Below are 27,573 nucleotides of genomic sequence, written 5' to 3'. Positions count from 1 at the left end.
TCTTGATCTCACAGGGACCATCAGCAGACTTTTCCCTCCAGGTTAACATGGCAGCAGGTAACGGCTCAGTGTACTGGGCACCAGCAGTAATATGCAACAAGACTGAACTTGCCTGAAAGATGAAGCATATCAACAAAATCCATTTTCAAATAAAATGCCTCAAAAATCTTCCCTGATCATTCAATAAGGTTATTCACGTTGCAGATGCAAAAATTCAGCACTGTTTGTGAAAAGACAGGACTGCCAGAGCAAACTGGCAAAGGTGTGCCCAGAATGGTTCAGCTTCTGTAAGGGATTGGAAATGGATTTCAAGATGCTTACTAAAGTAAGAATTACCAGAATAGAACAGAGGAGAATTACCTTTGCTACTGAAACAACCTAGCAAGCACAGCTCAACAAGCTATCCTTCTGCCAGAACTGAACACCCTCTGGCTCTACACTGTGATCACAGAAAAAGAATAAAGACATGCCTTCTTTTGAAGACTCTCTGGCTCTCTGCCATCTGCCTGATAAACAGTCAAGATAGATGTACGTGTTATTTAGATGTCATGCTGGAAAGAATAATCTCCAAACATGGGTAAAATAAAAGACCTTGATCAAAGACTAACTAAGCACAATTTCTCTTCTCTACATCTTCTCTAATATTGTAGAGTTACACAGCAAGGTCTGTGTATTCTGCCAGCCACAAAGTTTATACAAATACTATAACTTTAAAGATCATCATAGCAGTAATTAAAAACATAGTTTATGTTGGTGAAAGAAAACGTATAGTCTTGAATGGCCTGTGTCAGAAAATGGCAAGAACACAACACTGGTTTTTTTTATTTTCCCAAAAATCAAAACTTAACTTGTTTCATGGGAGAACACACAGCAAAAGAGCATTTAAATACATCAACATGACCAAGCCAAGAGCCAGGAAAGAAATTACAAATTCCCTTCTCTAAATACCATGAACAGTTTTCAGACAGCTCATCACATTTACCGCCAGCAATCTGAGCAGGGGTTAATGTATAATTGGAAATCAGTGAAAAATACAGACAGCTAAGTGGATGGGTCATGCAGGACTGCAGAACTACTCCTCTAAAAACAAGTCACCTGAATTTTTAAAAAGAAGTTCCTAGCAGGGGTCCAACTCAAGCAACATGCACATCTACAGAATGAACCATACAATCAGTTTCAGGGGGAGAACTGCACTCTTAATTGAGGTTTCTTAGACCTTCATTCAGACGGCACAACTTCTCCTGACAGCAAAATTAAGCAAGTACTTGAGAATAAGCCTACATGGAGGATAAATGAGGTAGGCTTTGAAGTGCTATTGTCATGGATGAACATTTAACTGTCTTAAATCTACAAAGCGGAAACTAAAGCACTGTGTTACCTGTATACTAAACAAGGGGGATCAGGCATATAGATGCTGGAAAATAATGCCGACATGTTCAAGATGTAATACCAAAGTAGACACTAAGAATAAAATCACTTGTCAATCTGACTTTTGGTCTTGCTTATCTAAATGTGGGGTCACCTAAATGTGAGCTGTTTTCAATGTGGGATCCACAGTCTTGACTCCCGCCCTGAAGAAGGCACCTTACCTACTACACCAATGAATATGCAAACAGAAATAAGTTCGTGTCTCATTTTATAGAACAGTATACAAAAAAACCCAACAAACTTTCCCATGATATGGGATGTTTGGTTTCACTTCACACCTCTGCATGAGTGGACTCAGTGTGTAACTCCCACCTCCCAGTGAGGTAGGACAGACATATCAGAGACAGATATTCTCAGCACCCCTGAATGTTTTTAAAGCCCACAAAAAGGCTGAGAGAGTCACTGTCTCTGAGCAGGTAGGACTGTGCAGAGCAAGGACTATGCCTGGTGACAATTTCACATAAAATAACAAAATAAATACCTTTGGCGTCTTGCAACAAGGAGAAAATCCTAGATCCTCTCCCCAGTCCAATCACTCAGACAAAGTCATGTTCACATCCCTGTATAGCCTAATTACCCTTTAAATATTCCATGCCCAGCAGCTTCAGCAGGAGGTGGCAATCTGCAATGATATGTCCCAAAGGAAAGAAGTCTGCACTTGGCTCCTGAAAGACTCCAGGAGTTCAGGGGAAGGGCAGGGGTTGCACACACAGTCTGAAGGGCTCCTGAGCAGCGATGAAACTTTGGGCCTTAAAATGTGAAAACACTGATGTATATGATGGGAAGTGGTGTGTGATAACTTTGACTCTCCATTCCAAAGAGTGGGACAGTCTTCACAGCTCCCTGGCCTCCCAAGAGGAGCAACCCTAGGTCAGGACACCAACAGCCTGATGTTCCAGAGGGGAAGGGTGGCAGTTGAAATGCCATGGCCCAGGAGAGCTGGAGCACCCAGCACAGATACATGATTTCATGATTTGTGGAGTGTCTGGAAGAACCCTGCACTGTTTCCTGCCAGGCACTGCAAGTCTCTTGTTCACTGAGACCTGAAGCCCTGCAGGAATGAAATGCAGGCATAAGCTAGGTGCCCCACACCTGCACACCAGCATCAACGGGTCACGGTTAAACACTTGCAGAAAAAAACACAGATCACGTGCTTAGATCATGAGCCTGCTCTCCCCTTGCAAAGGCACTTCTCCCACCACATCAACACACAGAATTTCAATCAGCCAAGCACAAACAAACCCTTGAACTTTGCCACTAAAATATGCATAGGTACCCAAAAGCACCTTCTTGCTCCAACAACCCCACATATAAGGTCACCTGTATGTATACTGTTGGTATACTATTAGCAAGGACGGAAAATAAGGTGCAATACTGTAACACACAAACACCACATCTATATCCAGTCAAGTATTTTAAAAAGATCTGTCTAAACAAAGGTGAATGAAGGTTAAGTGCACAGCTACAGCATTTACAGATAAAACAAGTCCTCCTTTGAGAAGGAGTAAACACATACTGTGCAACTTGCATCTCATTTCATCTCTGCAAATTGCATGGGCATTCACACACAGCAGAAACTCCTGTGCAGTTGGGAAATACTGGATTTCCTCGTGAAAAGAAGGAAAAAGTTGAGGAAGTGCCTTGCACATTACAACATGCATTCTGTACACATTTTCCACTCTAAACTAGGTCAAAGTCTCAGTCTGTGTAAAAATGAGTCTCTTGGCTTACTGTATTTAATTACACTGATGCATCTTACTTCTCTGATTTGTTTTTTTCCCTTTCTGAAACACAAAAACCCTCCCAATTCTATGAAAGAAGCATAAATCATATTTTTGCCATTCTTTTCTTCATTCTTTTCCTTTTATATGTAGTAAAAATTTTTCTTTCCTCATGAAAACTTCCAATCATAGCTTTTCCTTACATAAACTTACCAGTCAGTGTCTTTGAGCCTCCTTAAAACCCCCCTTTCTCATACTGACAGCATTTACAATCCCTACCTCACAAAGATTTCTCCACAAAGAAGGATAATGTCTAACTGTGCAAAGACAGTAACTGACCCATTTCATTTTTCTCTTCATTCTGGTATGCTTTTCTCATAATTACTTAAAAAAAACCCAAAAACCTGTTAGCTGTTGAGGCATAATTGAATTACCAAATTCTCCCTAAGTGAAAATAACTGCAACCAGCAGAACTTTTTCAGCTGCTGCCATCCCATGCAGCTCCAGGGTGTCAGAATTGTTCAGTTAGAGCTACACATACATCAAGAAGTGAAAAAAAAGCTTTAAGAGAGTAAAGAAATAAAAACAATCGTAAAGAACAGTACATAATCTGGAGAAAAAAATACTTTCTTTTTTCTTAAAGAATTTCAACCCCATTATCTAAAAAGGCATTAAAAACAGTGAGATGGACTTTTGATAGGAAAAAAATCTACCTCACACAAGCAGTTTATAGAGCCACCTTCACAGAAGCAGAAAATTAAAAGGAGTCAGAGCTGTAAAGCAAGAGTCATTTAAAAGAAGATAGCTTTTTCTACCTGGTTTGGATGCCCTTCTTCGAATCCTCATTTTAGGTAAGGAAGGCCAAGAGTAATTAAAAGGTGAATCAGAGTCTGAGTCCATTTTTGTGCTAAATAAACAGAGAGCAGATTCCCAAAGTTGCACTTTGTTGTTCTCAATAGCAAGTCAAGCCTAAGAGTAATGTGGAATAAACGAATGGACAAAGAAGGATCAAATTGCCCACTAAACACAGGGGAGGGAGAAGCTGTAAATGTTTGCTCTCTTCAGGCGTCCAGGGATGTAGACAGATCGGGCTGCAAATATTAAAGCAGAAGCAAGAAGGTTGAAGTATGAGAGCTTCGAGCTGAGCTGCTGCATCGTGGTCCAGAACTATTTGTAAGGTCACTGTGTGCCAATGAATCATTAACTCACCTTTCAATTTTGATGCAAATGAAAACAATAGAAGCCAAGTAAGGAATGAGAAAATACTTCTCAAAAGCAAATAAACTATTGCAAAGCTTTGTTTCCATGTTAAAAGTGGGGGTTAGAAGATCTCAAATTAAGGTCAGGCAAAATGCTGGAACTAAGGTAGCCAAAGATGAACACCAAGCTATGAGGACTAATCAATCTGCTGGCTCTATATCACTCCAGAGCAATACCCCTCCTCTCAGCATTTATAATTTTGGCAGACCTTGGGATGTTGCAGCTGGAAAAGCAGTGGTAACTCACTCAAAATCTGTCACTCCCATCTTTCTAGCTTAAATGATCTTAAAACTTAAGTGTCGTGAAGAAAGTCATTAGAGGAGCATTTTTTCCAATAATATTTAGTCTACACACTAATTTCTCCACACAATCACCAAGTTAGACAGTGAATCATCAGGATTTCGTAGAGCTGGCACCTTTACAGCTCTGGTCTAACCTCACTGCAATGCACAATACAGCTAGTGACTAATTTACAACAAATCTTCCATTCTTATACCGTCTCCCCGAACAACTCACAGGCAATTAGTATTCAGTAGGAACTCATTATCCCTTCCCCCAACAGCTTTACGCTACACAAACTACATTTTTTTCAAATAGACTTATATGTGGCTATACAAGAGCTAATACAAAAATAACATGTCCACTGTTTCTTAACCAACTCCAGCAAACATTTCTTTTAGTTACCCCACAATGTATGTGGTTTTGTATTCCACATAAAGGAGAAGAGGGAATGTGGATCAGCTTAAATGTCAGGTTTTGGAAGATGATGACATTTGAGCTTGTTAACATTCCTTACTTCACTTCAATTATTTTTCAGGCTGCTAGGGTCAGCAGTGCTACTTCTGTATTATGTTTCAAGTGATTCTTTGATCCACATTTCAGTCAGAGATAACAATGTATTTGTTGAAGGAAATAATGCAATTCAAATGCAAATTTAATTCAAAACCCATTAGAAAAATAGCCATCATATTTCCAGGGATAAAATAATTATACAAGCCCTTCATAAAGTGCATAAATTACATAAAATACAGTTGAAACACATCATTGTTCTGCCCTTCCCTTAACTGAAGTTCTGCCAGCTTTGTTAGGCCTGAAAAGAATAATTCACCCCAGACACTGGAAGCCTTAGACTTTCACTTTAAATATTAGACACTCTCAGAGACTTTGTTTGATTTATATGTATAATTAACAGCCCCAGGGAATTACAACAGACAATGGAAAATACAGGGAGGATATAAATCCATGCTCTAAGCATCCACTTCAAAATATCTCCACTCCCTGGAATGTCAGGTTCAAATTGCACTGATAACTCCCCTGGGCATACAGGAATGCAGGCACTGACGTACTCCTTCCCACCTGCACACCACCCAGGGCACTCGCCTGCCTCCCACCGTGGCCACAGTTTGAGAAATGGATCGTAATAAAGCCTCTGATCAGCCTTATCATAAAGCAGAGCAGTAGGGCTCAGGAGCTCAGTCCCTGAGTAGGAACCAGGTGCCCGAGGCTAGCTCGCTCATGCCAACGCTACCATCTAGCAAGCATGGTGATTATCAGCTCTATAGTGATTGCAAGCTCTCAGGATTTCAGCTCTGCTTGCTAGGTAGTGGTGCCCCGGGCTTGAGGCTGCAGCAGACGGAGAGAGAGGAGAAGGAGAAGGCGCAGGCTGTTCCACGGAGATGGCTTTATTTGGGGAGGTCCGTGAAGGGTCTCTGCTCTTCTTCTTCCCCAACTAATGGGGTACAGTATGCTTCTTTTATAGGGTTGGAAAGGATCCAAGCTTGACCAATGGGTAAGGGGTTAACATGACATTGCCTTATAGGGTTACAGAGGTAGGTTAAGGGTGGAGGACAGGGAAACAGGAATTTTCTTTTACCGTTTCAGCATTCCTATTGTTCATATTCTCCATGGTGCTTTTCCCAAACTTATGGGGTTTACTACAGGATAGGACAGAGCATATCAAGGAAAGCCTTCCCAACTATTCCAACAGAGAAGATTTCCCCTCTACACAGTAATTTTCCCTACACAAGTGTGCTGTCTGGCTCATTGGATATATTTAACGCCAACCAGAATAAAAGTTTTCATTTCAGACATGCACAAATGGCAGTGTTCCATGGACAAAGGGCAGTTTAAATGTAGAGAGCTGCTGTAAAATTTCTCACCTTCCAATTTCATCAATTATTCTTTTGTTCTGTTTTACAAGAAATGGTAAAATTTGCTTACTTCTGTGATACCTCCATATGTGAATATTTTCTGCAAATCTGGCTTTTTTCACTTATAGATTCAGCTAAAAGAACTCACTCTCATTGCCCTTTCTAGACTTCTGTTCAGTTTAGGAAGGGGTGACTAGAGCTGAACAAAACACTCACCATGAGGAAATGCAGCCAATGTATTTAATGGCATTAAAATATTTTACATGCCTAGACATTTACTTTCCTGAATGACCTCTGTACACTGCATAAATGTTTGCACTGACTGCTCAGTTATTGCCTGCCCTCCCTTCCTTAAACAAGCTGCGTTCATTTAACATTCTAACAAAAACAAGTAATTAAGATTGTTAAATAATTTTTCAACAGCAGCCCTATTACATAATTCTCAGAGAATCCAACAACTAAATGTCTGCAGTGATAAAACCCTGAACATGCACTCCTCCTGTTTATCATCTCTTTTTTGTCCAAGTTCTTAGGCTTTTCACCTGCACACTGCAACCTCTCCTGAATAGGATCTTGTACAGGAATTTGTCAATGCCAGTCTGAAAGTGCAGATAAATTATCAACCTTAACCCCTACTTTTGAAGGGTTAATAGAATATCACTCACATTACTTGCTCTGTTTGGGCCTTGTGAAAGGCTTCTTTTTTCTTATTTGTAGAACTCCTTTATGCAGCCATGAAAGATGTCATGCTGTTCTTTGCCACAAAGAAGGGCTTTGCCGTACAGTCTTTGACTAAAAATATTTTGTTTCTTGCACTTTGTAGGGTGATCCAACTCACTTTTCACCTGCCACTCCTTCCTTCAAAAGTAGTGGCATTTGCAGGCAGCTACTGAAGAGATCTGACCGCTTATGAGATAAAAGGTGCTTTTAGCTGGAAAATATTAACCTCTCTTTCCACTGACAAAATATTTTTCATAATATATAACAAGATACAGATGGGAAGATAAAGAACAACTATGAGGGTTTATGTGTATTATCTAAGGCTAACACTTTTGAGAAATAATGTAATGCCTTAAATTCTTTCAACCAATGCTTACCTAAATACATTCATAAAATCTAAATGTTTTTCAGAGAGAGTACAGTGTATTGTCTATTGTCATACCATTCCTGTGGTTCATGGCAAGACAGAAGGAAGGAAAGGAATGTCACCACATCCGCAGACTCCATGCAAGAGCACTGTTGCCTCCCTGCACGTGCAGTGAACAGCACTATGGTACCAAGTGGGTGGGCTGCCTGTCCCCACACACTGCTAAACCACAGCTGGCAGTTCTCTCTCTCAGGCAGAGCAGAAGGGGACAACCCTGAGCCACCACCCTCTCCCCAGATGGAGAAGGGACATATACAGGATGGAAAATGTGGTTAACAACCACAAACAGAGCAGGAGAGGATCACTTTTGGACACAGGTAGAATGAGAGCCACCTAAACAAAAGCTCTGCCAAAACCACCCGGTTCACTTTGCTCTGGGAATAGTCTCCTCTGGTATCAGCAATGAAATTTATTTCCCCCAGCTTGATTCTGCCCCAGGCCCAGTGGAGCCTGCAATCCTCTCCCAAAGTACATCAAAGCATCTGACAAATAAAATGGAGTAGAAAGGGTTAGGTGATCTCCACCACTGGTCTCTGTGATCCACAGGCACACATCGCTTCCCTACCTTCTTCACTCCATTGTTCTTACTAATTCGAGCATATCTTCCCACAGAAAGGATCAGACAATGTACCTACACAAACTATCTGCTTTACCCTACATTAGACTTAAAAAGACTCAGCAAATGTGAATTAAAGGCAACTAAAGGAAAACATTACCAACCAGATGCCAGGCACCAAGCAATTGCCAACTGTAACACTATTAGCCCACGACAATGACACAATGGCTATGCAGACTGTGGCTGCCAACATCTTCATAGGTCTCGAAAGACGGCTTGTCACAGACATGAGTTTTACCATTTCTCTTCTCTAGTAAAGACCAGGGTCTTTCTTATGGAAGTCTATACAAGAATAGTTAGAAAAGCTTTGTCACATCCCTATTCTCTCCCTCTCCCTTTCCCAAATCATTGATGAACCAATCACTAAAGAAAAAAGGACCAAGTCCAGATCCTTGAGATCTTAGTTGATAACCTCATTCACCTATTCTTTATGATGCTCCTTATTGCTAAGTTTCTGATGGGAGATTCAGGCATTTTGTTTAAGGAACTGACCTATTATTTTCTTATTTTGCAAGCAGAGGTCTCCCACAAGTAACAAAGCAGTTTGGGATTTAAACTGTTCAGCAGTGGATTTCAAATGGTCCAGGCAGGCAGTCCCTGTCCATCACCACTACCCAATGTCATGGCAGTATTTGGTGGATTCCATCTCCTTCTCCCTCTCCAGCACCCTGTGGCAACCCAACCACACTGCATCACCCCGAGGGGATCAGAGCTGGGAAGGGCAGGGGAAGGAAGAACACAGAATTTCTTGCACTGCATGCTTTCCTTGCAAACAGAATCACAGAACCCCAGGATGGGAGGGACCACAATGGTCAGCTGGTCCAATCTCCCTGCTCAGGCAGAGTCATTCCAGAGCACATGGCACAGGACTGAGCACAGATGGTTCTTGAGTATCTGCAGTGAAGGAGACTCCACACTCCCTGAGCAATCTGCTCAGTGCACAGTCACCCACACAGTAAAGTCCTTCCTCAAATTCCTGTGCATCAGCTTCTGCCCACTGCCTCTAGTCCTATTGCCTGTCACACTGAGAAGAGCCTCTTGACACCAACCCTTTCATAATTTATACACATTAACAAGGTATGTGCCTGTTTTCCATGCTTCCAACCGTGATGAAGCCACAGGTGTCAACAGGATGGAGGATCATAGCCACATCATCACAGAGCCTGCTCCTCCCACTACAAGTTTAAAGCAGCAGAATTTGCACTCCCAGAAAAGCACAGTCCTGGGTGACTTAGGTATCAAAGCCAGCCACATTCTGACATGAGATTAAATGGCCCTGACCGCCAGCCCATAAATCTCCTGCTCATATGTCCCCCTCATGCTCTGTTCATCACTCTTCCATTCAAACAGCTGTAGATAAAATTCATACACATTTGGGACCTCTTAGTGTAACAAGTAGATCTTCTGTAGATCTTGTGTAGACACATAACAGAAATAATAAGGAAAAACATAAGATAACAATACAGCACTAGAAATTGCGTCAAGTTTTCATTTACTTATTTGAGCAATTTTTGGACTCTAGCCTGGAAAGAATACAGAGCAGCTGCTGCCTTCACTGACACTCTGCTGAGAGCAGCAGAGCACCCTATCCATCTCCAAAAGCACTGTTCTAAGACACAGCAAATTTACTGAAACACTCTGCAATCATGGCAGGCTGCAGAAAAAGCAGAGACAATTTGTGCACACTGCGTTCTGGATTGCTTTAAGCTGGACTGCCAGTCCAAGAGTATTTGTACTTAATTCCATTTACTTCCAAAGGATCTATCTTTTTATCATTCCCAGACAAGGCACATGGAATCACTGTGTTGCAGCAAATCAGACAGACTGAGAGAAGACCATGCTATCTAAATTTCTATCAACTTCCTTACTATTCCCCAGCAGATACATTTCTAATTTTAATGTGAATTACTAAATTAATTGTTTAGGCTACTTCTTTACTGCTTTCTTTGAAAGCAGGGTGACAACTACACTTAGAACACCTGTAATAAGAATAACACTGTTATAAATGATAAAAATATGATGTTTGTGATATTGAATGAATGATGCATTCTCCTACAAAGAGGTCTTAGCCATAGGTACCTCTTTTGAAAAGCAGTAGTTTGTAAGTGGTGGGACTTCAGGCTTGTTTCTTCGATAAACTAAAAAGCAATGTGCCTTCACAAATTTAAAAGAAATAGCTTTGCACAAGCTGTACTAGTACTCCAAGATCCTTGGAAAACACTGACCAGACTGGGACAGAGAAGGGCCCAATATTTTTACAAAACTTAGGCAAGAACATGACCTGTGCCTAGTACTGACTCAACATAGCTCCAAAAAGCCCACGGGCACACACAGAATCTTGGGTTTTGTCTCAAACTCTTTGTGTTGCCCAGTTCACTCACATGCTGGTAGGATTTCACAGCATTCCTCCAACCCAGGCCTCTCTGATGTCTGGTTCATGGCTGATGGCAGACATTTTCTTTTTTATATCCTTTTTATAAAACACCAATATCACTGTAGGGTAGCAAGCAAGCTTGGATTAGGATAAGAAGCTCATTAATACTACTTTCACGTGGCAGCGGTCAGTATGCCCTGACCCTTGAAACAACCAGTAAGCACAGCAAACATAGAGATAATTTGTCTAAATGACCTCCTTGTCCAGTATTTATTCAGATCAAAAGACTAGCTAGGAAACACAGAACAAATGTGGGTGGAAAGCTCATAACTTTTTTGTTCAGTATCCTGATGAAAAGCAACCTGATGAAAATGAGAGATTATTTGCAAAAGCAGGAGGACTAAGGGATTAGTCTTCCTTGTTTCAGCTCCACGGAGGCCTGTGAGAGCAGGAACAGGGAGCGTGCATATTGCCTCATGTGAAAGCAAACTGAAGTTTGACTTGGACCTTGCTTCTACTGAAGCTGTGCCAGTGACTTGGGTACTGAGTCTACACTCACAGTGGCAGACTGTGATGCCAAAAAGTTCACCAAAGACCCACCTCATTAAAAATCAAATTTTCTATGTTTCAGGGAAGACTTCAAGGGAAGGCTGCCTCTTGAGGAGGAAGAAAGCTGAGAAATGTTTTCTTGTGTGCACCCTCAAGACTATAACTGTTTACTTCACAATATATTTACGGGTTATATTTCACATTTACAGAGTAACTTGACATTAGATACATCCCAGATTGCTCATTTATGTTAGCATGAAATGAAACTGGGTAGAAGACAGGCTGAAAAAAAGGTAATTTAAACATCAATTTTTAAAAAGCACCTTTATGAAGGGTTATTTTGTTGAGCAAATTTGTTTGGGATTTTAGGCAGAGGAACAGAACAAGTTCTGGAAAGCCAGAAACCATATGTTTGTAGCATGTTGATTTTTCTTTCTTTCTTTATTTCTTCCTTTTGAGGTTAACTTGAATTATAATCCCTCAGAAAATCAAGAGTGGAGGAAACTCCAAGCAACAAGAACAAGCTTATTTCAATGCCTAATGCTGCTTCTTCCAGATTTCTCCCTAGCTTTCTAATTAAACTCAGTTCAGGCTGTGAGCCTGAACTGTGGAACATTTTCCCCGGAAAATGGGACTTCCTGTATCTTCTGCAGCTCTTAACTATTCTGCAGTTTTCAATATTGCATTGTTCATAGACACTCCAAACAAATGTGAATATTTTGATCTACAGAAATAAGTTACTGCCATGTTTAAATGTTGTTTAAAGGTTGTGCTGGCAGTACAGTGACAGACTAACCCCAAGGTATGCCTCTAATGCAAGGAGCCATGCAAAGATTTTGCAAAGTGGAAGAAGCAGCACAGCTGTAGCTCAAAATGCCAGAGTGCAATTGTCACCATCATTAGCTGCAGTGGTAACTGTCCAATTTTCTTCAGTTGTTGTTTCTCTCTGCAACTTTCAAATCATCTACCTTTTGACTAAAAATTAGGGGGTTTAAATCTTCCTTTACCACAAACTGAACTTCTTTGGTACAACCAATCTGAGTATTTGCATATCTCAAATCATCCAAGTACTGTAGTGCCTTTTTATCAGCTTGCTCTCTACAGTCCTCTTTCTTTCAGGAAAAAATGAGTTGCAGAGAAAAGATAAGTGATATGCCCAAAGTCTTGTTAGAAATCTGTTAAGGAGAGAAACTGAAGCAGGAGTCTGCACGTCCTGGACTAGAAATGCTATTCTGGATCACTCCACCTCTCTCAAAGCATACATAAAGCAAAGATAGGATGGAAAGCTGCCAGAAGAATATAAAAAGGACTGCAAACAGAAAAGATCTGCACAGCCTGAATCAGAGAACTCCTGTAACTGTTTCAAATAGGCAACACTTAACACACTTTCACTCTTACCTATCAGTAACCATAAAATTATTTCCTGTAGTTCCAATGTCAAAACAGGCACACTTGACTCCAAACACTGCCCTAAAAATCCCAGAAGAAAAAAAAAAAAAAAAAAACAAAAAACACAAAAAAGGAGCAAAATATATTACTACAGTAAGTACAAAATATAATAAATTTACAGACATAACAAAAACTGCACAAAGGTAAAACTCCAGACAGCAGGACCTTGCTTTTTTCTATCTTAAAAGACAGAAAACAATTACCACTTTTAAGTCTTACCCACCATGGTGAGGAAATCTAATCAAAGAAAAGAACAAAACAGCAACACTGAAACCAGATTTTTCAGCATATTTCAGTACAGGCCCACTGGTATACAGAAAAGATCATTATGGCAATTATGTTCTGTTCCTTAAACTGATCTGTGGTTAAATGGGGATTTCTGTGGAATCATGAAAATCAAAGGGCAGACTCTACTAAAAATATTTTGTAGCTGCCTGGTAACACAGTGAACTGCCAAAAACTTGGCATCAGTAATTTTATCTCTGGCAAAACATGGCTTCCAGGAGTTTTTCATCACTGGCAGAGCAAACAGAATAAAAGAGACAGACACTAATAGGTTGTTGGCAATGTAACGTGGAGATCATGGAAATTATTTTGAAAAATTATCATCATCATCCCTTCCTGAAGTTTAGGGGAGATGTGGGGGAAAGCTGTATTTCCTTGGAAGAAAAACTGGGTGTTTGGGTCACTTTTCTTAATGGGAAAGAGAAACTTTTGCAGCTTTACAAATGGCCCTGTGAACATAATCTTTCCCAACCAGCTATGAAGAACAGGAAGGAATTAAAAATGTTTAAAAACCCATGTTCTGCTCACACTGTTACATGCCCAGCAGTGACAGCATACAGCTGTCACCTCCTAGACTTTTCCCAAAATGTACATACAGGGTTGCTGATTCTGAGGATGACAATGCCTGGCAATAAAACACATGCATAATATTGAAAGGGAAAAAAAATCCTTTTTTTGTTGCTTTCCATTTATTTCTTTTATTCATTCTTCCCAACAGATATTGGTTTTCTCTCAGTGTTTCCAGCACATTTACCTTAAATGATAAAAAGGAAAAAAGTCCTTGGGGGGGGGGGGGGGGGGCGGGCACTGAGGTTTGGTTGGCTGGTTTTGGGTTTTGTTTAGCAGTTTTTTCTCTTGTAAACATTAAACAGATCTCTAACAATTTCCAAAGGAGACAGAAAGAGGGGAAAGAACATGGGCAGGTGTGACTAGTACTGGAGCATCTCCCTACAGCCTCTCGTTAAGCATGGTCTAGCATCCTGTTGTGCCCTACTCCTATTCCTCCCATTCTTAAATAGTGCAAACCCAAAACTCATCATCTTCTTGGCTTCTTATTGGCCCATCACTCCCCGGACTGATATCCCTGGGGCTCTTCAGAGATCCTGGAGGATGAGAAACATTTTGCATAAAAAAAATTGAACTACAATCCTTAAAACTAAACTACAAGACTCACTACTAGACGTGGTGCCTAAGGCAGACAGGTCCCAATCCAAAGATGAAGAAAACAGGGAGAAGGGAGTGTTGGTTCCCTTTTAGCATCCTACCAAACACTGAAAGCCTTCTGCAAAGGCACTTCCCAACCTCTGTGGAGAAAGTGCCATAATGATCAACATGCTTGAAAGGGATGTCTGAGGAAGAACACAGAGAGCAGGAACAGGAGAGCTCTTCCAGTAGTCACTGCTACTTCAAAGGTCCCTTCCAATGAAAACCATTCCATGACAACATTGATTTTTTCGGTGAAGATTTCTAAAGCAAGAACCACATAGGAAAAGGAGTGAAAAACAGAAGTGGGGGACTTTGTACCCCTATTCAAAGAGCACTTGCATTCTCACTCTTACAAGTACCCTCTGATTTGCACATCCAGCTACTAATGAGATGAGTTTGCTTGTTTCTATTCATTCTTTTTCATTCAATCCCCTTTAGCTGTTTCCCTCTCCCCCACTGACAACTATTTGAATTTCTCTTCTTATCCCCCACTGTGTGCTTTTCCTGCCCAAACCACTGCCATTTAACAGCATTGCCAAGAAAACCTTTTTTTTTTTTTTTTAAGAATAGTTTGAAACAATTCAGGGTAAGAAAACTATGATATTCAGCAATATGGTTAAATGAGTCAGGTTAGAACATATGCTGATTTTTACATTCACATAAACCAGTAAAGACAGCTTCGGTAAACTTAAAAATTTCTGGCTGTCACCAAACTATTTCCATCCTTCTTCATCCCTCCCCACTTCCACTTTTTATTGCACACCCAACAGTCCACTCATTCCCTAGCCTGCAATTCAGCCCCATCAGATCTCATACATAGTGCTCACTGGAAGCCTTTCAGGCCCTGCTGAGGTCAAAGGCAAAATCCCACTGGATGTCTACATAATGAGTGTTTTGGCCAACTTGAGTGCACAACCTGGAGATGGGCAAGGACAGCTCACAGCAGGGCCAGCAGCAAGTCCATGCTCCAGTCCTTACACAGGGCAGTCAAACTCTCAGTTACAGAGACTTCTAAAATGAGTAGACCTGATTTCACTGCAGTTTTTTCACAAACAAGTCAACTTCTTAAACATACTCTAAAGTAATTATGATAAAGAGGGTGATAGAGGGCTGCTTCTTTCTCATATAGGCATTACAACAAGGAGTTTTTCTCAGTTTAATACAAGATAATCCTGTGCTCAGGACACACTTCATATACACACATGTATGAACACGTATAGGTATATCTACACATTATAATTTTACTTTATATGCAAATAAGATGCCTAATAAAATTTATTTAATCAAATTTTAAGCACCTAAAACTTGTTCAAATCATACTCACATTCACCACTCTTTTTGCCCTCTTAGCTCCTCTAAAAATCTGCACTACCACTCCTAACAGTATGAACCATAGCCGAAGTCACTTGCTTGTTCCTCCAAGAGGACTCAGGATCTGATGCATCTGCCCAACCAAGCACCAGAGAACGAGCAGGTCTGAAGCCAGAGGGCCTGGCTTCTGTTTCAGCTGTCACAAGCAATTCTGTGCAAATGATGCCTTAGAAGGAAAAAGCATTTCAGGAGTAAGAAAAAGAAATATCAGCTATCATTTCAGGGTGGAGAACTTCTACTTTGTCAGCTTCTAAATTACTTTATGCTCTGTCCAGATGGTATAACAGGAACAAAGACCAGAGCAAATGTGGCTTTCATATTAACAATCCATAATCACTCCCCAGTGACTCCACACACTCCTACACTGAGATGCAGTCCAATACTTTGGTCTTGCTTGACAAAACAGATTTGAACACATGGGCACTAACATCACACATACCTTGCATTTTTGAGCAAGGCAAAGAGTGGTACGGTGTCCTATTTTCAAAAGCACTAAAGTTAGAATGACTGTGAATATTAGGGCTTTTGCTACTAGTCCTAATTCCCTCATGGTGCTCTCATATTCCCTGTATGGGACAGTGAGAAAATCATCATCAAATAGTTGAAGTACAGGTATTTGGCATAACAGTAACTAAAACAATAGATAACTAGATGCTGATTTAGTGAGAGGTAATAAAATACTCGGCCAGCTTCTTATCTTAGAATTGTCTCTGAGTTTATGTCAGCTCATTTCCCTCCAACATATATCTCCCCTATGCATGCACATCTATCCCCTTCCTTTCTGCACACACCAAGTGAATCTTAACTTTGCAGCACCAAAATCTGCATACAGAATGCCTCCATTTGGGCTGCTCTTTCTGAGCTCAGCACTGGACCACAGGCCAGTGATGTCAGAGTGGCATCTCCCACATGCAGAGCTTAGTTACAACTTGCTGTGCTTTCCATGAGCCCATGTTTGTCTGTTGCTCTTGTAGCTTTCCACAAGGCTCAAAAATACCTTTCCAGTGGAGTTTCAGTCTATAAATGTGCTGTCTAGCACAGCTGGCTATATTTTCCTACCAGGCCCACAACTCGCTGTGTCATTTAAACATTTCTACAGACTTTATTTCGCCTTCAGTCACATATATGGCTTCAGTCACATATGTTTGCTCTATCAGATATTATTTTCAAGGTGGCTGTTCCCACAACACTTAACACATTATTGAAAAGTCCTGGTATCACAGTACTGTTGGATACACCATCTATGTATGCCAGAGACAAAAGAGGTTCCCTCTTTGACATAGATAAAACTGGCTGATTTTCAGCAAGTACTCTGCAATGTCAATTACCTTCACCTCTTTAAAAGAAACTGTCTTGTGTGTGACTGACATAACACTACCTATCAGCAGTTTTTTGGGAAGTAAAAAATTTTAATTCTTTCTCACCTATGGCCAACAAGACACTATCTTCATTTTCTTTAGAAGGAACCCCAGAGTCTCGGAAAGGCTAGAAACAGAAAAATTGAGCTACATTTCTGAAGACAAACTGTACTGTATTTATGCTTAGTTGCAAACTGTGCTATAGGCTTTCAGAATTCAGTTCAAGCACTATTCATTTTAGGCATTCTCATAAATGCAATTGATACAGCATGCTACTTCCATATGCAAATGAACTCCAAGGACTCAAATCCTAACCATAATCAAAGACACCAAATCATATCTTACTTCCTATGCAAACTTTGATTTTCAGCCTTTTATAAAGTTTATTGGCTTATAGCCAATATACAGTGCTATGGAGAAAACAGCAATATTTTCTAAGATTAGAAATATTTCTAATGCCTGAGCTGTTCATACCTATAGAAATGTCACAGCTCAGTTCACTCATTATAGGTTCATTATATCCTTTCTGCTAGACCAAAACAAGAGACCATCAGTATGGGACCAGAATCTTTTCCCCCCAGCAAGACTCTGCTGCAACAAGTGAGCTGCAACACTCTGCTCCAACACACACTTTCAGTATAGACTCCAAAATGTGTACATGCTGCAGATTTAATTCTGAGATGTCATGGATTACAATACCAAAATGTGAGTTCCAAACAAATGGTCAATCTCCCTCATAGCTGGCAATAAAAATTAAAAAAACCCAAGCAACCAAACAAAAAAAGCCTAAAGAGGTCACCACATTTATAAAAATTACCTAATGCGTCAGCTCAGCAATATTCCACTACATTCAAATGTTATTAAAAGAACCCAAAACAACAGTAGTCACTTGGTATTGATATCACTTTTACTAGATTTACCTGGTTTGACCAGATTTTGTTTCTCTCAATCTAAATTACTATTTTAGCTTCATACCAACCGAGGTACTGATCAAGCTCCTGTTTTAAAGGTACTTAAGAAATACCAAGACAAAGATTTTCTAGTTTTGTAAACAAATACATATAAATAAAAAGCAGAATATAAGACTAGAGATCAAGTACAACTGACAGAAATACAGATGTAATGGCACTTCTCACATATTTTGGTCTCTCCCCAAAGCTGTTTAGATACCTCCAAGTAGATGACAATGGGAACTTGCAGTATTTTTTTGCATCAAGCATTATTCCCGTTTTCATCTTGTTAAGGACTCACAGCTACCCACAAGGTCTCCCTCAGAGACTAACTCCTCAGATGTAAGGAACCATGCTGTCTGAAGGATAAAACTTACGCTGGAGGTCTGGTGCTGACCCCAAACTGGCAGCTGCAAGCTTCACCATAAACACAAGAGCTTTCTGGTCCAAAAGCAGAGCTTGCTTCTGCAAGCCGGCTTTCCAACCCACAACTACATAACAGGTTATTTCAAATAATTATCATCTACACACATAACTACTCCTGCAGCATAGAAATAGCAGGAAGTATTACCTGGCAGGCTAGAATTTATTTCTTAGCTCAGACAGACACACAGAGGTTGCTGCTTCTCAGCCTAAATAAAGCTTAGCTATTGGTAAAAAGAGAAATCTGTACCTTTGTATCATCCCGGGACAACTCATCAGAAGCCAAGCTCACAGGACCTGCAAGAGCAAAGTTTGCTGCCTTTCATAACAAGGAAATTCAGTCTGGGTCTGCTTTGGTTTCTGCTGCTAGTCTCTCTCCTTTTTCAGATAGGAAAGGGGACACAAGAAGCACACAGGCAAGCCAGAACAATGGACATGGGCAGCCCATGCATCTCCCCGCAGCAGCAATCCCGTGGGCAGCATGCAAGCTGGATGCACAACAAGTGTTATTTTATTGTCACAGTTATGTTTGGGCTGATTAACCCCCACACACTCAGAAAATCAACAGCTCAAGGACTGTGCCCCACACCAATGCCACAGAGCAGCTGAACTCTGCTTTTCTTCTGCAGGGATGTCATGCATTTTCTGAAATCAGACTTCGCATTTTTAACCCAAAAAGTAAAAAAAAATCTTCATTGTTGCTCTTTTTTTGTTTGTTTGGGTTTTGGTTTATATTTTCTTCCAAGGGATGTGGAGAAGGAGACAGCAACACCAAAAAAAAAACACCTCCCACACTTTTCAAGTTTTGCACAAATGCAGCCTGAAGGACTACTGTGAAACAGCAAAGATACAGGAATGTAAATGAACACAAGCCTCATTCATGCATCCAGGAACATTACTGTTTAGCAAACATATTTTAAAATCAAATGAAACTGAAATCATATAGATAGAGTCATCATGGTAAATATGCTTCATTTTATACTGAATCTTTCAACTCTAGGTTCATATCTGCTCTCAGACATCCTCTTCACTTCTCCAACTCCAGCAAACAGTTAAACTAAGTATGCTTCAGCAGGCAGCATAGGGTGCCTTGAGGTATATGGAGTCTGGGGAAGGTATATAGAGTCTGGGGACCTTTACTGGCATTGAACGAAGTATACACTCAAGGTTTTAAAAAAAAGAGTTCTAGCAATACATCTTGGGAAAAACAATTCAAAGACAGCTGCCCATTACCTAAATCACACAAGTTCTGAGATGCAGTTATGTGCCCATTACAACCTGCTGCCCCTGACCTCTGCAGGGCACCTGGACACTGGCAGGAGTTAGGACTGGGTCCATGCTGATCAGTACCACAGTCATTCATTTTGAATTAATCCACCCTCTTTAATTAAACTCCTGCAGCACTCACAAATATATCTCCCCTTGCATTCTAATACAGCACAACCACAGAACACAAAATCCCTGGTGCTCTCAAACTAAACATTCCAGACACCACCTTTCAGCTAGTAGGAACAGACTATTTCTTCTGTAAGTGCAGACACCTACTTTAAAGCTTCCATGAGAAGATTTTTCTACAGTATTGACATGAACTTGTCATTATTATTATTATTATTCAGTTCCACAATTGTCAGAAATAAAAAGCCATTTTCTCTAGACAATATATACTGTAGCAACAATTGGCTTATCTTCCTGGTAACAGTGTTCAGTCAACTCATGGGCACGGAATTTCAAACTCAGAAAAGAGAAAAGAAAAGCACAAACTATAAAATTAGCCAAAATACCACCTACTTCACTTTTTGTCCTGCATCCTGTCAGGAGAATGTATCACTCCATATATTGGAATTTAAGTTGCTATTGGAGATCAAGATAGCAGCATCACCTTACACTGATCCACTGCTTTCATATGATGGCATTTCACAAGAAATGGAGGAGGTTGGCTATATCAGCCTCCTCTCGTTAACACCTGAGGGGTTCTGATAGGATGGGGTTTTAAAAGCCTGTTGATCTTGACTTTAGGAGCGAGTAGCTACTACTTCTTGGAACAGCAGCAGTCTTAAAATCTGAGGGGGATACTTTCATGACATGAATCTGCCAAAATAAAGTCCTGAACTTAGCAGACACTTCATAAAGGAGTTCAGTGCATGCAACTCAGAATGTAGTAAAAAAGCACAATAATTTCATATAATTTTTGCTTCCAGCAGCAACAATTTTAACTCAATCTGGAACAAAGTTCTTTTGATCTCCTGAGTGCTGGCAAATGGAAATTTTAAGACAAGCCACTAGTCACCAGTAACCACCATTCAGTGATTTTTAATTTTTTTTACTTGGCAGTTAGAAAACAGTCTGCCTTGCAGAAATATGGTAACTGATTAAATATTAAAATAACAGAGGATAAAAAACCTTTGTTAACTAACACCATACAAACAATAGTTACAGACTTCTCATGTCTACAAGTAGATATCACAGAGCATAAAACATGCAACATGTTTACTACAATCCGTTTGTGTTGGTCCTGAATACTTACAAAATGTATTTACAATACTTACAAACCTGCTTTTCCAGGTGTTGAAATGAATTTTTTTTTAAACATGTGCAAAGTAACTCTGATGCGTGAAGGCACAAAAGTCCACAGCTTCCATTGAAAACACATACAGCTAGGTGTGCCTATGCCAAATATCTCTGGTGCTTATCAGAATCCAAAATGACTGCAGATGTCCTGAACTGGAGATTCTCTCACTCTCTCTCTGGGCTATGAATACCCATTGATATTTGCATTCTGCTTGTGCAAGTCAGACCAAGTTAAAGCTGCTTTTTGTGAAAAATACGGAAGTAATCATCACCTACAAGTCACAGTGGCCAAGTGACTGCCTCATGTAGACTGCCAATGAAGGCCATTCACTTTCTATCCTCACGTAGCAGCATAAAGACCACCCTGATCAGAGTGGAGTGCTCAGGTGAACACCCAGAGTAAACACATTTTCACACTGTATCAGCAAGGTCATTCACAAAACCCGTATAATAAATTCTCACTTGCACTTACAATAACAGATATGTAGCTTGTAACTGTTAACAATTGCTTATTATTTCTCTTCTAATTTAACTTCTAATGGCAGAATACTTGTTGCCTGAAGATGGACAGAAAAACTGGGTATAAAGCTATTTTTTCAGCACTAGCAATGGCAGCATATACATTTAAATTCAGGACTTTGTCCCTATTTTACCCATACTTGAAGTTACTAGCTGATGGCCCTCGAACTAGTCCCCATCCTTTCTTTCCTTGCATCAGGTCCTGGTCCTGTCAGCAGTTTGTGCAGGTGCTCAGATTTCTGCTGCCCTCAAGGAAGGTTGATGGACAACTGATAAAAACTTTTAATTCATTCCTAAGAATCATATATAAGTCCCCAAGCCTCATACTTCTGATGCTGAAGAATGATACTTTTTTGTGATTTTCTCTTCAGCTCTAAGACCTGCTTGCTCTGAGGTACACAGGGAGGTATTTTGGTAATGAAAGAGCATTCTCACCCGCAAGAACAGTCCCACAATCCTTGCAGAGGTAAACTGCTCACCAAAATAGTGAACATCTAATGGAAACAAATGAGTATTTTGCCACATTAAGAAGTTTAGGCCGGATCCCAGAACTATCTGTACAAACCAAACTCTGCTCCTATCTTTATTAACTTATTAGGCTTTACTGGAATTTGCAGGAGTTCATTCAGTTAAACACTGCCCTCTCCTGGAACCACCTGACATTTTTCTAGCTCTTAAAATGGAATCAGTTAAGGCTTTTCCAGTCACTAAAAACATCATAATATTCTGTGAACAGTTTCAGTCTGAGGCTGGAAAACCAAGCTCTGTGGGGAGTATCATGATTTACAAAACTCTTTTAATGTATGACTTACCTATTCCACTGTTCTCTACTAAGAGGTCTCTAAAACCATATGAAACATGATCTTTCTGAATAAATAAATAGTATATGAATCTGTGCCAATTTTCTAGAGCTTTGAAAGATTGCAACATTATGGAATAAAAACACTGTACCTTCTACAAAGCATGTTGTACTGCAGGGCATTTTTGGACCTTCCACTGTCTCAACTTCATTTCAATTAATACTCTATTAAAAAAATCAAAATTACAGTAACTGTATTTGATGCCCATGACATTTATCTGAAAACTCAAGAACAAGAACAACTCAAGAACTCAAGAACTCAAGTATCGAAGACTGATAAACACTTATGTTATGAGCAATACTAAAATGACAGAGAAATTCCACAAAGAATATTTTATTGGCTACCTTCCAGAGGAAACTGACAGCAATCCCTCAAGAGGAAAACCAATAAAATATTTTTAACCACAGAGAGAAGTCACCTCCTGCTTACAATACACAAAAGATCCAAAGGAACTGATTTGCCATTTGCATTTCACTGCTTACAACCTTCTTCTCTATGAGAAAAGCAGCACAACAGCTTTGCACAACAGCTCCATTCAGAATTCTAGTTTACATTAAAAGCATCCCTGTAAAGCAAGCAATTTTGATAGATAGGTAATACCAAGAGAATAAACTGGGACTAAACACTGACTGCATGACAGACCCAGTCTGGAAGCCAGGAGACATTCCACTCCCCATGTCCGTAGCCTCTGGCCAGGCTGCTCCCTCACTCAGATACACACCAACTACATCGCTCCTGCTCAAAAGGAAGAGGGGGCTGGGATACAGTCTCCTATTTTAGAAATTACTCTCAGAAATTAAAAACAAAGTGGGAGGAAGAAAGAATGGATTCTTTTGTATCCTTTCATTTACCACTCTGCTTGCTTCTAGTCTTTCCCTCTAGTAGACTGTGTATTTGCCAACTACCAAGAGCTGCAAACAGAGAAAAAACATGGTAACCTGAACACAAAATAAAAAGCCAGGGATGACCCTGGGCTGAATACTGCAGCCAAACTAATTTGAAAGCCATGAAGTCCCACGTCAGTGGGGCAAGTTACATTTTTCTCTGCTCATCTCTTGCTGTGCTAGGCAGTTTCCCACTTGAACACCTGTCAGGCAGAAAAAGTCAAAAGAAAGTTGGGAAACTATTAAATCTGTCCATCACCAGACAAAAAAAATTACTCAAATGATCATAAACTATAATAATCATTTTGGATTATTAGCCTGGCTTGCCCATTCTGGCTTCTTTTATCACTCTGACACATTTCAAATGTATCCATCAGTCCCCAGATCTCACTTCCTCCCACAGAGACCTCTGCCCTGCACTGGCTGTGCTGCCTGCAGCAGCTCAGACTGCCTCACGGATCACCTTCTCCTGCTGCCTAGGTCTCCACTGGAGGTGCACAATGAACCAACCACATCATCCCACTGGCAGGCACCACTACCCCACAGCAATCTCTGCCCCAAGAAGGTCACACAGAGTTTTGCAATTTCACATTCTTTTTCAGCAATTTCAACTATCTCCCCCATCTCTGTTGCCTAGACTGGCCACAGGGTTTCCACTTTTTGAACTGCTGAATGAAGGCATGGCTCCCACACAAGTGACTTTAGCTTACTGACAGCTTGTTTTAATTGAAAGAACTGACACAGCGGAGAGTGAAAAATATACTTCGGAAAGATTCATACTTTTCTTGCATGAATAGATGTGCTGCTGTCTGAGCCAATCATCTCACACAAATCCAACACTACATGCCACCATAACTGAGACAAAGCTCCCTTTCTTCAGTTCATGACTTTCTGACTCAAGCATAAAGTAGCAATGTGGTCACTGGTACAGTCTCAAGACACCAGATGTACAGCCTTAGTCTTCTGTAGATGAAATGAATACTCCAGGACAGCAGTAAATTCTATCTCTATTTTAAAAAGACTATGTACTAGTCTTTTTAAATAAATCTCTAATACTTACCAAAAATTTATAATTGCCTCCCAATGCTTTGGATACAACTGAAGAGCTCAAAATTCTTGTTTTCAACAGAAGGAAAATTAATTTTACTTTTGCTTTTGGTCATAATACATAGTCTAAAAACAACAGCTTGTGTACAAGAAATTAACTAAATAAACCATGTAATCTTCCCAATTATTCTGGTCTATTCCTGCTTGATTGAAAGTGCTGCAACACTGATGCTGAGCAGGAGGGGAATAAGGTCCCCCACAACAGAACCTAGACTGCTGCAACTAGAGGAATGGCAAAAGGGGAACCAACAAATCCAGGACAGTAGACTTTTTCCTGAAGATACCAAATGCAGAATTTTCTAGCTTTTCAGAGTCTTTGAGAATACCTAACATGCCACACTTTCTTTTTCCATTTCAAAGGCTGAATGCAAAAAAAGGACTTTGTGAGTGCAAGAAAAAGGCAATCATATAAATAACAATGCATTCTTGATTATAGTTTTGGTTTTCCTTTTGAGTTCATTATTGCTAATGGAAAAGCCACACACAAATTGCAGGGATTCTGCAAACTACAGAGAAGAACTTTTTTGTATGGCAACAAATCAAAATATCAATAATGTAATAATGTAAGATTATACATAAGGACTATTACAGTATGCCATGCCTTAAATTTCTATATTAAACATATCATCTAAATCATTTTCTAAGTTTAAAAAAATGCCACATGAAATAAAGGTAACAGAAGGAAAATCAGTGCCCAAATGAGGAAACCCAAAGCTAAGAACGGAAAAGAAAAGCTGAATTTCAAGACCAGAAAAAAAGCCAACTTTTAGTGTGTTTTTAGCTCACTAGTTTTATGTATGTTGTGCAGTCTCAATCTAAAAATACAGGTAAGCATCTGCATTGCTATTAAAGAACTTATACATTCAAGCATTCTCTTTATTATATTGAATCAAGAGATGTCCTGAAGGATAAGACAACAGTGCTTCAGACATTTTACATTAAAATAAGAAAAACTAAACTAAACTCCATAAAAAAGTCTGTACTCTGTATTTCTACTGTAAATAATAGACCAGGGTTGGCTCTTGATAAAGGCTCCCAGGCATTACACTACCAGAAGAATGGAACTAAATTAAATATTTCAAGTACAAACATGAATACAATGGCAATGCAACTGAAGACATAGAGATTTCAGGGACAGATACTCCCTTTAGAGTCCACCATGATTAAAAAACAACTTGGGAGGCAAAAGAGGCTTTTACAAAGTTCTCAACACCTCTTATGTTCCAGCTTCAGACACACAATGTGCTGCACCTACACAAAGTAGAAACCCACACCAGTAATCACAAAATTATACTGGTGATCAGTGACACAACAGCTTAAATTAAAAGGCTACTCAATGAAAACAAATCCAGCCTGAAAAGTCAACAGCTGGAAATCATGAAGAAAATCCGTGGTACCTGGTAAAGAAGAGGTCTGTCCCAGAAGTATTTTCTGAAGAGCTTAATGTCTGACTCCAGCAAGTGCTGTGCAGTGTGACTGAACATCAGCGCCAGAGCTCCAGATGAATGAACAAGCTGTATGCAGGCACCCTTGCTGATCTCTGCTCTTGAAATGTCAAGCGACTGACTGCCCTGAAAGCTGAAATGACAAACCCTTTTAGCCACAGCAGATGCCCTCTGCACAGGCAGAATGAGAGCGCTGCCACACTGAGCTTCCAGCTCGCCTCCAGCACAACCCGTCAGGACCCCAACATACCCACCGCAAAAACCAGAGTCAGAAAATCTGAAACAGCCACTGAAAACACAGCTGGGCAAACAAAAATGTACCAATGACTCTTTTCAGCCTTAAGAACACAGAGCTACTTCTAGCTATCAACTGGGAAAAAACAATGTTAGCCCTAGACAGTTACTACTTAAAGAAGCCAGAACGAACAAGCTGTGACAATACCTATTTCTCCTTATTGCTGTAAATGAGCAAAAAAGTACCTTTTCCTGTCAATGTTGCCATATATAGCAGTAGGACACAACTGGCAGCTAGCAGATTTGTTATCCCACAAGAGTGAAAAACAGAAAGTATCTCAAGGGAATACAGTATTGTTTGGACATAACAAGCAAATGAGACAGTCATAACATAATGTACTGTACCCATGCTGTATTTTTTTTTAAGCTGAAGTACAGATAAGTCTCACATAAACTACAGGCTGCATGGAGCCAAAACTGAAAGAACCACATACCAAAATAAAAATGCATCCTAATTCTCATGTGTTTCTATTTGCAAAGAAAAGCCAAGAGTAAGAAGGGGTGTCTGATGCTTACCATTTGGTATCCCAAGACACATACATACACCCCATGCACCTCCTCAGGACTGTACAGACAGAGCTCCAGACAGCTGAAAGGTGCCAGAAAGCACTTATCCTTTAAGTTATTTGTCAGTGTGGCTGCTCTCTGGCAAAACAGAGTCATAACTGCAGCACTGTCTTTGTTGCTGATTCTCCCTTATTTGTTTGTTCAAACTTGAGCTTTTCTATGGTTCTGTTCGTATATAAATATTTCTTTATATATATTTTAAGGAAGGTCTTTACTTGTTTTTAGTGTGTCAGGATTCAGCTGATACAGTGCTGAGAGAGGTACCTGATGGTGCAGCTGGCTCTCTATCATTTAACTATTAATTGATTTCAAATGTAATGAAGGACACAAATAATAAACTTCCTACAATTGTAAAAGCAAATTTACCATTTAAAATTATAATACTGGCAAAAAGCAGCAGAAACCAGCACAAAATAGGCAACTCTCTCCAGATAAATAACAGTACTCCCCACATCCCTTAAATGACAAGACTATTTAGAAAAGAGCAAAGATAGCATTATACACACTTTGTAAAGATCTCAACAAGTTTGGAGTGTCCACTCTGTAAAAACAAATCTAAGGGTGCTGCTCCATCCTCATTAGGTAATGCTAAGGGTGATGACCCTCCAGGGTGGGCTGCCAAGAACAGGGAAAGCTTAACCAAGCCCAACTTCATCACAAGGTGGAGAAGAGTCTCTCTTTGTTCAGGCTCTTAAAAAAAAACACAGCAAGCAGATCAAAATCATCAGTAACAAACCCCAGCATTTTACTTGCTGGGAAGCATCAAAAGACACTTATTATCATCTGCAGAAATAATATAGCTCAGGTTCAGACCGACAAAATCCTTTTGGCAGAAGATTTTAGGTCTTTCACTGAAAACAGCAGTTATATACTTAATTGCATATGCAGAGCTAAAGAATAGCTAAATACTATATAATTTCTTCCATCAAAGAAATTAGCTGAAATTAGATAATTCCAGCTGCTACTTAATTATTTCTCTCATTCTCTCTGTGAAATATGGCACTCAGCACCAGTAAATGTCCCAGTGGAGAAGATAGTTAAA

The 27,573-nt window shown here is 40.0% G+C and overlaps 1 protein-coding gene across 1 annotated transcript in view; it reads right to left on the bottom strand.

The window, feature by feature from the left end:
• The window catches only part of ARHGEF28 (Rho guanine nucleotide exchange factor 28), an 84,395-nt gene extending 58,665 nt beyond the window's left edge, over positions 1-25,730 (bottom strand). Inside the window, exon 1 of the mRNA XM_071425183.1 lies at positions 25,623-25,730. The gene's annotated coding sequence lies outside the window, so the exon portion shown is untranslated. The remainder of the gene's footprint in view (positions 1-25,622) is intronic.
• Positions 25,731-27,573: the final 1,843 nt, after the last annotated feature.

Source organism: Agelaius tricolor, unplaced genomic scaffold, assembly GCF_023055355.1.
Source record: "Agelaius tricolor isolate 1412-34295 unplaced genomic scaffold, bAgeTri1.0.p SCAF_4, whole genome shotgun sequence".
Lineage (NCBI taxonomy): Eukaryota > Metazoa > Chordata > Aves > Passeriformes > Icteridae > Agelaius > Agelaius tricolor.
This window is presented reverse-complemented; position numbering and strand designations above follow the sequence as displayed.